This window comes from Eptesicus fuscus, chromosome 14, assembly GCF_027574615.1.
Source record: "Eptesicus fuscus isolate TK198812 chromosome 14, DD_ASM_mEF_20220401, whole genome shotgun sequence".
Lineage (NCBI taxonomy): Eukaryota > Metazoa > Chordata > Mammalia > Chiroptera > Vespertilionidae > Eptesicus > Eptesicus fuscus.
Window position 1 is genome coordinate 59,365,512 of NC_072486.1, and position 12,470 is coordinate 59,377,981.

Genomic DNA, 12,470 nt, shown 5'->3' on the forward strand with positions numbered 1-12,470 from the left:
TATTTTTTAACTTTTTTTTTAATTTTTCTTATTTTCTCATAAATACATTTAAGGCTGTATGTTTTCCTCGCTCACACCCCACAGGGCCATTCACTTCTCAATAATTTGTAATTTCTGCGTCAATTTCTTTTTTTTTTTTTTTTAATTGCACATCACTCTTTTGTTATGCTGATCTGGAAAAAAAAAATTAGTAGTTATGCACAAAATGCATACTGGGCGCAAGTGCAGGGCCACGCAATGGGAACAGGATTCAGAACTCAGACACAGTGAGAGACACCCCTGGACACGTTCAAGAGGCATTTCACTTCCAGGAAACTATGAGGCAGGGGCGGATTCCAGAACACACAGCAGGATGACTCCTACACCTCAGAGTCAAGGAGCTCATCCCACCTTGGTGTGAGGAATGACTCTTTTGTGATGGCCACATGGGGGAATAGTTCAACCGCCACTAGAAACCCCAGAAGGATGTTTGCTTTGTATTATTCTATACTAGAGGCCTGGTACACAAATTCGTGCACATTGAAAGGAAATTGATTAGAAGAAATATTTTAATATCGCTATTAGTCCTTTCTCTATAATAGAAGTGTCAACCAAATTCATGATTGACAATGACAGATGGAAACACACACGTGTGATTGGCGCCAGCGAGAACTTTATATATATAGATAACTTAACTTTCTTTTTTTGTAAAAGTAAATGCACCATGTCAACAGTCAGGATTGATCCCAATATTCTGGAGCCAGCGTTTCAGGGGTCAGGAAGGAAATGTTTGTTTGAATCACCACTCATTCATCTTCTACCGGAATGACCAGAGGCCCCCCTCACCTGCTCACCCCACCCCCCAGCCTCCTGACTACAGAATAGCACAGGGGTGCTCATGGGAACACAGGTAGGCTCTCTCGCCTCTCCTCATTGGTCACGCCTTAGCATGGCTCCTCCATATCCCCCTACTCCAGCAGGTCCTTAGTAGTAAACAAAGTACTAGCAAAAAAAAAACACAGAGTTACTACCTCTGGACTCTCTTAGGTAAGAGTCTTCCCTCCGTTTAGACTGAGGACTCATGCCCCAGAGGTGCCATTCTGATGAGATTGCATGAAGGGAGTGGGTGCCGGAGACAAAATGGCTAAACCAAAATTGGGAGCCACCAGTCAGTCCCCGTCTGCAGCTACAACCTAAGATGCCTACAGATGTGGTCAGTGTGACATGTGCACAAGAGAGATGCAGAGGAATGGGGTGGGAGGGAAGATGTCCTTGGGAAAGTCGTCAGCCTGCTCGCCTTCACGTCCTGGCCTCGCCCTGGGCAGCCACAGCCTCCATGGCTTTAGTGTGGTCTCTTCTTCCCCCAGGAACTGCATGGGCTTGATGGGCTTCAAGTTTGTCCAATTCATAAGCAATGGGCATACCAGTCTGCAGGTTCAGCTCCATGACATCCGCCTCAGAAAGCTCCCCACCCCAGAGGTCTGACAATGCCCCAGAGGCTGTTGCCATGGGCTGCAATCAGTACCGTGTCCCCTCCTTGATGGGGGGAACTATTTCTTCATTCCCAAAAGGCAGAGCTCTGGCAAGGGTGTCCTTCAGACTCTCCCAGGAGAGTGGCTGATCTTCACTGAGGTCTGCAACCTGCGACCCTTACTGATGTGGCTGTAGAAGGGACGGTCGGGCTCCATCAGTGGTGGGAAATCATAGGAGCGCCTCCAGGCTTTACCTGGGCCTCGCCATGCTTGGCAGCAGTCTCTGCTTTATTAAGGCCAGTCAGTCCCCCACCATGCAGTTCATTGAGAAGCCAGGTCCGCACCACAGGCAGCCACATGTGGTCTAAGGCATCCAGCACTGCCCAGAGGGTCTGAATCTGCAGGTGTCAAACTCCCAGCCGGCATCTCCCAGGGCCTGCCCGCCTGCTTGGTCTCCTCGCACCTGGCGGTTCTCCAGGTTCCACGCTCTGGCCCTGCGGGATCAGCACCGGCTCGCAGGCACCCATGGCAGTGGTTCTAAGTGCCCTGCAGACTGGGGCTCACTGAGATTCCGGAGTCTCAATTTCCTTTTTAAGCCAAGAATGATCAGAAGTGTGTTTTATATTTTAGAGGGACTTGAATTTCCTTTATCACCAAGAAAAGGCACAGCACTGCTAATATACTTAACATTGCTGACTGTATACCTAAACATAGTTAAGACGGTAAGTTTAATGTGATGTATATTTTAGCACAATTTTTAAAAAATTTAATGCCAAAATAGGTAAGTAGATTTCTGGGCGGCCTCAATGTAACCATAAGGGTCTTTCAAAATGGAAGAGGAGGCAGAAGTACAAGCGAGCTGGTAGCGTTGGAGGACTTGCCCATCCTTGCTGACTGCGAAGATGGAGAAAGGAGCTGGGAGCTGAGAAATGCAGCGGTCAGTCTGCAGAAACCGGGAAAGCGGGCCACAGATGCTCCCCCAGAGCCTCCAGGAAGGCAAGCAGCCCTGCCTTGATTTTAGCCAGGCCTGTTTCAAAATTCAACCTCCAGAACCAAAAGAGAAAAAATTTGTATTGTTTTCAATATATAAGGGCATTTTTAACAAATCCAATTGAACAGATTTTAAGAGAGGCTATAATAGTGCAAATTATTTTAAAATATATATTTTTATTGATTTCAGAGAGGAAAGGAGAGTTAGAGAGAGATAGAAACATCAAGGATGAGAGAGAATCATTGATTGACTGCCCCTTGCACACCCCCACACTGGGATTGAGCCCACAATCTGGGTATGTGCCCTGATTGGGAATCAAACTGTGACATCCTGGTTTATAGGTTGAGGCTCAACCACTGAGCCACGCCAGCCGGGCTAATAATGCAAATTCTAATGAACTTTTATTAGCAACAGTTAACCCCTGAAGTTCATACAAGATACAGCATTAGTATTAGCCCCTTTCTAGATCTGCAATCTAAGCATAGTGATGCATATGGCCTGACATATAAGGCATAGGGAAGTTCTTCCTAAAAGATACTCAAAACCTCTGGTCCTCTTGCCACCCTTTTGTACAAACAGTGCAGAGAGCACCATCCAAGTTCTTCACCGAGAAAATGGAAGCTGAAGAAAGTTAGGCTTCTAGACCTCAGGATCTCAGTGGTCGGTGAGGGACAGAATCTCCTAGATCAGTGGTCGGCAAACTCATTAGTCAACAGAGACAAATATCAACAGTACAACGATTGAAATTTCTTTTGAGAGCCGAAAGCCCACTTCTGCGCATGGGCCACGAAGTTTCAATCGCACTGTACGTGCGCGCCTGCACGTGGTATTTTGTGGAAGAGCCACACTCAAGTGGCCAAAGAGCCGCATGTGGCTCGTGAGTCGCAGTTTGCCGACCACTGTCCTACATCAGGGCTATTTATTTGCATCATCCTAACTGAGCTCTCCAGAACCCACTCCATACGGCCAGTATCAAAACACAAAGCCCCTGGGACTAGTGCCAGTGAGGCCCAAAGAGCAAGCGCTCAGGAAACATTAACCTGAAACACTATGAAAACTTCCATCTGCAGTGATTAGAATGGTAGTGAGAGTGTAAGCTCAGGAGAGGGAGAGGGAGAGAGGGAGAGAGGGAGAGAGGAGAGAGGGAGAGAGGGAGAGAGGGAGAGAGGGAGAGAGAGAGAGAGAGAGAGAGAGAGAGAGAGAGAGAGAGAGAGAGAGAGACAACAGCTCACTAGTCTCTTTGCCCTCATCAGGGCTTAAGGGAATTGTTCCTGGAAATGTGTACAGAGCCTTTGCCACTGTGTCCCAGATGTATTCCACCTGCTTATCCTTTGAACGTTAGATTGCATTAGAAGAGCTAACATTTGCTGGTTTGGAAGGAGGCTGAGCCTCTTCTCCCCTCGTCTTCATGGCCATTCGATAAAGGTCTGAGAATAAGAAGGATTCCTTTAATAAATGGAGACAGAGCCTCATCTTGCCAACAATATTTTCATCAGTCTTCCACTTTACTGTTTTTAAAAAGTAATTCAACGTGATTTTCAGGTTTGGTACAATTCCTCTGACCTATAATTCCTCTGACCTATGATTCTCCAAGTTCATAGGTCAGGGCAGGACTTTCTGGCCTATCAGATGGGGAAACTGAGGCAGGGATGGGGAGAGTGATGAAGTCAAAGTTACTCAAGATTAGAAAGAGCAGAATTTTAAAATCTCTGATTCCTAATGAGTTGATAAGACACTCAACCAGTGGGTTTCCGATTTCCCCCTTTTTTCCCTTCAGTGAATCCTTGGTTTCTTAGAATAATTATCACCTACACTGCTTTTACAGCTCTCTTTCTACAAGGCACAAAACGAGGATGAAGATGAACTCCACATGCTTAAAACAGGAGCAACACTTTCTCTCCTACCCTGCCCCCCACCTCAAATTATCCAAATAATTTCTGCAGCCCCTAAGTCCTGTAAAATCCTCTTTTACAAGTTTACATTTTTGGTGTGAAAATGCTATTGCAACTGTGAATTCTAGGGGCAAAAATGTTTGCATACAATATTTAATAGGACTTTTACAAACTTTTATATAATCTTTTGTATAATCTTTACAAACTACCTTCTTATGTAATCTTCCTCAGAAAGCAGTTTACTTAAGAAGGCAGTTTATCAAAGTTGTAAGTTGTTAAGAAGTTACTAAGGAAAATCATTTATGTGCAAAATAAAATATTGATCAAATGGTTATAACTTGAAGCGAGCTCTCACATAAAAGAAAAATAAAATGCAAAGATATAAAGGCACCCAAGTGAAAAGGGATCTAGAAATAGAATTGATTACTAAGGGTTGTTTTGTTTTGTTTGGTTTTGTTGTTTGTTGTTTTATGAAGGGCTGAAATGCCTTCCCTGGCCATAATCTCCTCCTTTTCCTGCTCCATGGAGAGAATCAATAAAAACACCTGAAACTTATAAGGAACTACTTCAGCAGAAGCTGTGAGAAAGGGGAGTCATTGAAGTGATTCTTTAAGCTAAAGCAATAGCCAAGAGTTGATGCAAGCTGTGAAAACAACGTTTCACCCTAAGGCAGAACAGCCATGGATGTGAGCCATCTTACATGTTATATGACTTTAACATAAGGATGAAAGAGAAATGACAAAGACATTTTAAAACCAAGTCTTGGGAAAATAAACTGTGTTATGAATGATCATGTTTAGAATTTATAAAAAATGAACTGAGTTTTGCCACATAGCAAAGTTTTTTCCAACTATGGTCCATAAATTAGTGCATCTGAAGAAAAGGGTACTAGAGATGGAATGCCACTGTTCACCTATCCAAGCATTTTCCATTCAACCTGAATATACCATGAGACTGTATTCCCTTTTCCAATTTACAGTTAGGTGTTATTTCTAGATTGAGTTCAGCCACTACCATAATAGGCTATAAACACTCTCATGTACTAATATATCACATTCTCAATCTTATTACTCTCTCTCTCTCTCTCTCTCTCTCTCTCTCTCTCTCTCTCTATTAGATTAGATATACAGTTTTTCCATAGAGGATTCTCAGTCCTTATAAGATGACAGGACCATAAAATGTAAGGAGTCCTAGTCCCTAATTCTCTATGTAGGAAGCTGCCAATTTGGTTCAGGATATGAGTGAGAAATGAACCTTTTATGTGTTAAATATTTGAGGTTTGAAGGTTATTTGTTATGAGGATAGGCTACCTTGATTAATACAATACTTATTAAAATGACATAGTCCTTGTTCCATTCTAAGATATATTAGAATAGGATCCAGAAATCTGAAATTCTTAACAAGTTCTCCAGATGATTCTACCCACATTGAAGTTGGAAAACCATTTTATTCTTTGATTTTTTAAAAAGTTATGCATATATATCAAAATGAAATATTTCTGAAGTTGAAGTGTTCAAAGAGTTTTAAATCTATTAGAACAATGCATTTGAAACAATGTTAATCTTGTGTTCAATGCCACGCTTAGTTTAAATCATGTAGGTCAGAGTATGCAGCATTTATCTAACAAATATGTAGTAAGCACCCCCTATATGCCAGGAAATATAGTAGATGCTGGAGATACTTGATTAACTATATAGCCACATTCCTTGCTCCCACAAAGCCTCCTATGGATGTAGATAAATATAATATATTGTGATAAGTAGAAATACCTGGTGCTCTAGGAGCAAATATAAAAACATTTAACCCAGGTGTGATGGCTTCAAGGAAGACATCTCAACTAAAGCATGAAGGATAAATAGGAATTAGCCTGATGGAAGGGAAGAGGAAAGAGGGAGGGTAAAATGTTATTACAGGTAGGCAAACTAAGATAAAAATGAGAGAATATGCAACATAATGTTAGGATGGGCATGATGAGAGCTGGGGCTAGAGAACTAAGTATGGCCAGGTCAATGAGGGCTGTGGAAATCAATTTAAGGAACTCAGAAATTATCTTGAGGAATGAGGTGCCACTGAAGGGGATTAAAAGGAAATGCCCTTTATTAGATTTGCTTGTAAAAATTACTCCAACTGTGTTGAGGAGAATGGATTGGATGGGCCAAGACTGGGGGAAACCAGTTAAAAGACTGATTTGTGTGTGTTGCAGAATTCCAGGTGATAAGTTAACTAATTAATTTGTTCATGCAACTAACTTTTAATAAGCCCCATGTAAGGGTCTCACAAACTTTAAAGCTGAGAGAGAGAGGGAGGGAGAAAAAGAGAGAGAGAGGGAGACAGAGAGAGAGAGAGAGAGAGAGAGAGAGAGAGAGCTTGAATATAAAAAGGTAGTGACCCAGAATGATCAGTAAGGTTGAAGAGAAGTACTGTAGTGGTAATTGATGAAATATGGGAGTGGAGGAAGAAGTCCAAGATAATGCTATGGTTTCTGGCATGAATAAATGGTACCACCATTCATGGAAATAAAGAAGACAGGAATAAGATTAGGTTGAAAGAGAAATTATGTTCAATTTTGGATTTATACTGCCTGATTTCAAGGCTTATTATAAAGATACTAGAGGCCCGGTGCATAAAATTTGTGCACGGGGGTGGGGGGGGGTGGGAGGTGTCCCTCAGCCCAGCCTCCACCCTCTCCAAACTGGGACCCCTCGAGGGTTGTCTGACTGCTTGCCTGCCTGCCTTCCTGATTGCCCCTAATCGCTTCTGCCTGCCAGCCTGATCACCCCCTAACCACTCCCCTGCCAGCCTGATTGATGTCTAACTGCTCTCCTGCCAGCCTGTTTGCCCCTAACTGCCCTCCCCTGCAGGCCTGGTCACCCCCATCTGCCCTCCCCTGCAGGCCTGGTACCCCCCAACTGCTCTCCCCTGAAGCCTGGGTCCCTCCCAACTGCCCTTCCCTGCAGGCCTGGGTCCCCCCTAACTTCCCTCCTTTGCCAGCTTGGTCACCCCTAACTGCCCTCCCCTGCAGGCTTGATCGCCCCCAACTGCCCTCCTTTGCAGGCCTGGTCCTTCCCAACTGCCCTCCCCTGCTGGCCATCTTGTGGAGGCCATATTGTGTCCACATGGGGGCAGCCATCTTGTGTGTTGGAGTGATGGTCAATCTGCATATTACTCTTTTATTAGATAGGATAGAGGCCTGGTGCACGGGTGGTTTGCCCTGAAGGGTGTCCCTGATCAGGGTGGGGGTTCCCTTGGGGTGTGGGGCAGCCTGGGCGAGGGGCCTGTGGTGGTTTGCAGGCCAGCCACGTCCCCCCAGTGACCCAAGCGGAGGCCCTGGTATCTGGGGTTTATTTATCTTCTACAGTTGAAACTTTGTAGCCTGGAGCGGAGCCAAGCCTCCTGCTTGCTCTATGGCGGCAGCCATTTCTGTTGGGATTTATGTATCTTCTATAATTGAAACTTTGTAGCCTTAAGCAGAGGCCTGGGCAGGCCAGGGTGTGTGGAAAGCTTGGCTTCCTCCATTGCCGGGGGCAACCCTAGTCTCCCGCTCTTTCCAGCTCCGTGGCTGCTGCCATTTCTGTTTGGATTTATTTACCTTCTATCATTGAAACTTTGTAGCCTTGAGTGGAGGCCTAGGCCGGCAAGGGCAGGCGGAAAGCTTGGCTTCCTCCATTGCCTGGGAAACCCAAGCTTCCCTCCTGCTCTCTGTGGCCATAGCCATCTTGGTTGGGTTTATTTGCATATTCACTCCTGATTGGCTTGTGGGCGTGGCTTGTGGGCATGGCTTATGGGTATAGCAGAGTGATGGTTAATTTGCATATTACTCTTTTATTAGATAGGATAGTAATCAAGACTGTATGGTATGGGCATAAAAATAGAATAATGGGTCAATGGAACAAATTAGAGAGTCCAAGATTTTCAACAAAGTCACAAAAGTAATACATTGGAGTAATTCTTTTCAACAAATGATTCTTTAACAATTGGACAACCATATGCAAAAAACCCCACTTTGATCAGAGCTTATACCATATAAAAATTATCTCAGAATTGATTTTAGATCTAACTGTAAAACCTAACACTGTAAAAGAAAATGTCTATAAACTTAGACAAAGATTTCTTAGATACAATACCAAAAGCCCAGGCCATACAAAAAGTAGATATATTGGATGGGTTGTATCCAAATTAAAAACTTTGAAAGAAATGTCATCAAAATTAAGAACTTCATAAAAATAATGAAAAGACAAGCCACAGATTTGGAGAAAATACTTGAAAGTGACATATTTAGTAAAAAAAACAACAACAACTTAGATCCAGAATCTATAAAGAATTCTTAAAACACAGTAATAATAAAAAATATATATTAAAAATGGGCAAAAATTTGAAAAGTTACTTCACCAAAGAAGATAAATAAATGACAAATATTTACATGAAAATTTGCTCATCATTAGTCATTAAGGAAATGTAAATTAAAACTTCAAGAAGTTGCTACTGTACACCCATTAGAATGGCTAAATTTAAGACTGATCATACCATGTGCTGGGGAAGATGTGGAGCAACTGGCACTTTCATATACCACATACTGCTGGTGGGGATGAAAAATGGTACAACTACTTTGAAAAACAGTTTGGCAATTTCTAATTTCTTAAAAAGTTAAACATATACCTACCATATGATCCAGATTTTGACTCATAGGTATTTACTGAAGACATATGTCTATATAAAGACTTATATTTATATGTATCAGATTTATTTGTAATAGCCCCAAACTAGAAACAACCCAAATGTTTATCAACAGGTGAGTGATTAAACAAATCTAGTATATCTATACTACAATGAAATACTACTCAGCAACAAAAAGGAATTAACTCAATTGATATATGCAATAACATAGATGAATTTCAAAATTATAACTGAAAAGTCATTAAAAAGAGTATGCTATGAGTTTTTAGTGACGGAATTTAGTCCAAATGAGTTTTTAGTGACGGAAAGCAGATCATAGTTGCCTGAGGACTGATGGGGAGTGATGTAGTGAAGGAGTTATAGGGAGGGATGACAAAGGAATACAAAGAAACACTTGGGGGTGATAAATGTGTTTATTATCTTGATTGTGATGATGGTTTCATGAGTGTATGTATACATATGTAAAAGTTATTCAAATTGTACACTTTAAATGTGTGTACTTTCTTATATATCAATCATACCTCAATAAAACTGTTAAAATACTTAAAAAATAAAACAATCATCCAATTCTTTAAGGGCCTGAATAGAATAAAAGAAATAATTCTGATTAAAAAAGAATTCTTTCTCTCTGCTTGCCTGTCTTTGAGGGACATCAGTTTTCTCCTGCCTTCAGACTTGGACTCAAACTGGAACTTGCACCATTGGCTTTCCTGGCTCTCCAACTTGGGACTAGAGATCTTGGGAATTCTCAGCCTCCATAATTGCATGAGCCAATTCCATAAGTAAAGTAAATCTCTCTCTCTCTCTTGATGGATATATAGAGATATACACATATAAATATAGGTGGAATATATAATTCTTTATAATTATATAGAATTCTACATAAATATATAATTACATATAATATAAATCCTATATATTATGTTTAGAAGTCTTTGTATTTATTAATTCTATATATTTATATAGACTTCTATATATAGAATACATAATATATATTATATATGGAATTATATGTATAATTCTATATAAACAGAATATAGAATATGCACGTATATCATTAGTTCTGTTTCTAATACAGACTAATAGTTTAATACAGACTAACACAGAGGCAGAGAATGTGAGCAGTTGGATCAGCCAAAACATGGTCAGGTGGTTGAAATGGACAATGAGACAAGAGAGCTGAGGAAAGACAAAGCAATGAAAACAAACAGAGGTGCTGAGTATGGGCGGAATAGAAGTGCCAAGGAAGTAGAGGGGTCAAAGTGGAACTAACAGAGAGAATAAAAGTAATTGCCAGGATAAGAACTTTAAATGAAAGCTGTCAGAAACAGGTATTCTGGATGATGACAAAATCTAGGGCTGTGGCCTTGGAAGGAGGTGGCTGAGAAAAGGTGGAGGAGATGTTTATGGGCATTGTGTAAATCAAGGAAGTGATTGAGTAGGGTGTTGAATCACCCATGAGTTCTTGGTGAGAGAAACATTCAAAAGAATCCAGACTTGTTACTAACTGATGTCAGCATGTCCTATTTGCAGGTTTTGCTATTGTAAATGATACAGTGCCTCTGGAGAAATTGTACTCCTAAACTAATAAAATGATCATAAAATATTAGTATGCCTGAAATATTTTGATCAGAAAAATGTGTGTATTTACTGATCTATATGGTGCAACCTTTTGTGGTTGTTGTTCTTTTATGTTATTTTTACCTTTCACGGTATATGAATTTTAGATATCTATATTTATATCTCTATCTATCTATCTATCTATCTATCTATCTATCATCTATCTATCATCTATCCTCTATTTTTTTCTATTTAAATACATATTAGAAAACTTCCTTTCCTGCTATTGATCTTTCCTAACCCCTCATCTGGCAACTCTGCTTCAGCACGGACTTGAGTGGTTATGATTGGATGAACTCTATGAAATGAGGACACTGGATTAGATCAATGAGGGGTTCTGGACCTTTTTTTAAAAAAAATTATTGACCTCTTTGTAAATTTGATGAAACTGTGACTTCTTTTTTTTTAAATATATTTTATTGATTTTTTACAGAGAGGAAGGAGAGGGAGAGGAATAGAGAGTTGGAAACATCGATGAGAGAGAAACATTGATCAGCTGCCTCCTGCACACCCCCCACTGGGGATGTGCCCACAACCAAGGTACATGCCCTTGACCAGAATCGAACCTGGGACCCTTTAGTCCGCAGGCCGACGCTCTATCCACTGAGCCAAACAGGTCAGGACAAACTGTGACTTCTTTATGCAGGAAAATGAATGTTTCCATATACCCACAGAACTCTGTCACTTAATATAATCTGAATTTTATTATTGTGGGTATCTTTTCAGCTGTACAATATTACAACTACAGTTATACTACGAAATCAGTCGGCTTATTTGCCAATTTTTAAAAGTCTAATTGCAATCTTTTCCCTTAAACTTGTCTCTCAGATCTCATTCTGTAATGGGTGAAGTCAAGGGAACATATACATTTCTCTCTGTGGCCTGATATTTCTCTCGGAGTGTGACCCTTCCCTGACAGAGCACCTGGGAGTCTTCGGTTAGTTACCCAACAGGTTTTATTTGAAAAGGGTGGGTCTCTCTGACTGGAACAGCTGAGCCTGTCTTCCTGTTTGTTGACTGGCAACAGCCCAACTCCACAGCTGAAGTGGTGGAAGGGACATCAGGGACACTTACCATCAGCCAATTCGCTCTGCCCTGGGAATTACAAGTCAGAGAGAGGAGTTTGGCACAAAAGGCAGCGAGGGAACTGATGGGCTGATGGCGGTCTCCACTGAGCGCATTTGTGCTCGTGGTCTCAAGAGTGCTTAGAAAGGACAAGCCTGGGGAGAGACCCTGGGTGAAATGAGGAAATAGAAAGGAAAAAAATACCCGCCAAGCAAGCAAGCAAGCAAGCAAGCAAGCAAGCAAAAAACATACACCATTAAAAAAAAATCGCTGTTTGTCCAAAGCAGCAGTCGGAGATTTAACTGCTCAGTATCCAGAGTAGGTGCAAATTCTAATCCATTTTAGAAAATAAGTGGGCTTCATAGATCGGACTATTTCTTTCCACTCTTCCTCTTAGGCAGAAAAGCTACCTCTCCCCTGTTACTCTCTATCTATGCCTTCTCTCCCCAACCCATCCCCTTTTCTATGATAGTTTTATTCTCTCTTCACCTATAGCTATACTGTATCAAATTCCTAGAATGGTGAAATAAAAACTGTGTACAATTTATTCACTTACCATTGGGCAATAGGTAAAATAGATTTGAAATTGCCCAAAAGATTTGAAATGATTTACAATAAAGTCTAAATTGCTAGAAACCACTAAAATATAGCAAAAGAATAAGAGCCAAGCCATAGGTGGATTATAATTGTGTTGTAAAAAATGAGGCTAAGCAAAACTACTACAATTGATCCAAAACATAGCTCTGAGTTCCATGGAATCCAAGGTAAAAAAAATAT

At 41.2% G+C, this 12,470-nt stretch overlaps 1 pseudogene; it reads right to left on the bottom strand.

The window, feature by feature from the left end:
- Positions 1-1,278: 1,278 nt before the first annotated feature.
- The window catches only part of LOC103294174 (phosphoglycerate mutase 1-like), a 58,270-nt pseudogene continuing 47,078 nt past the window's right edge, over positions 1,279-12,470 (bottom strand).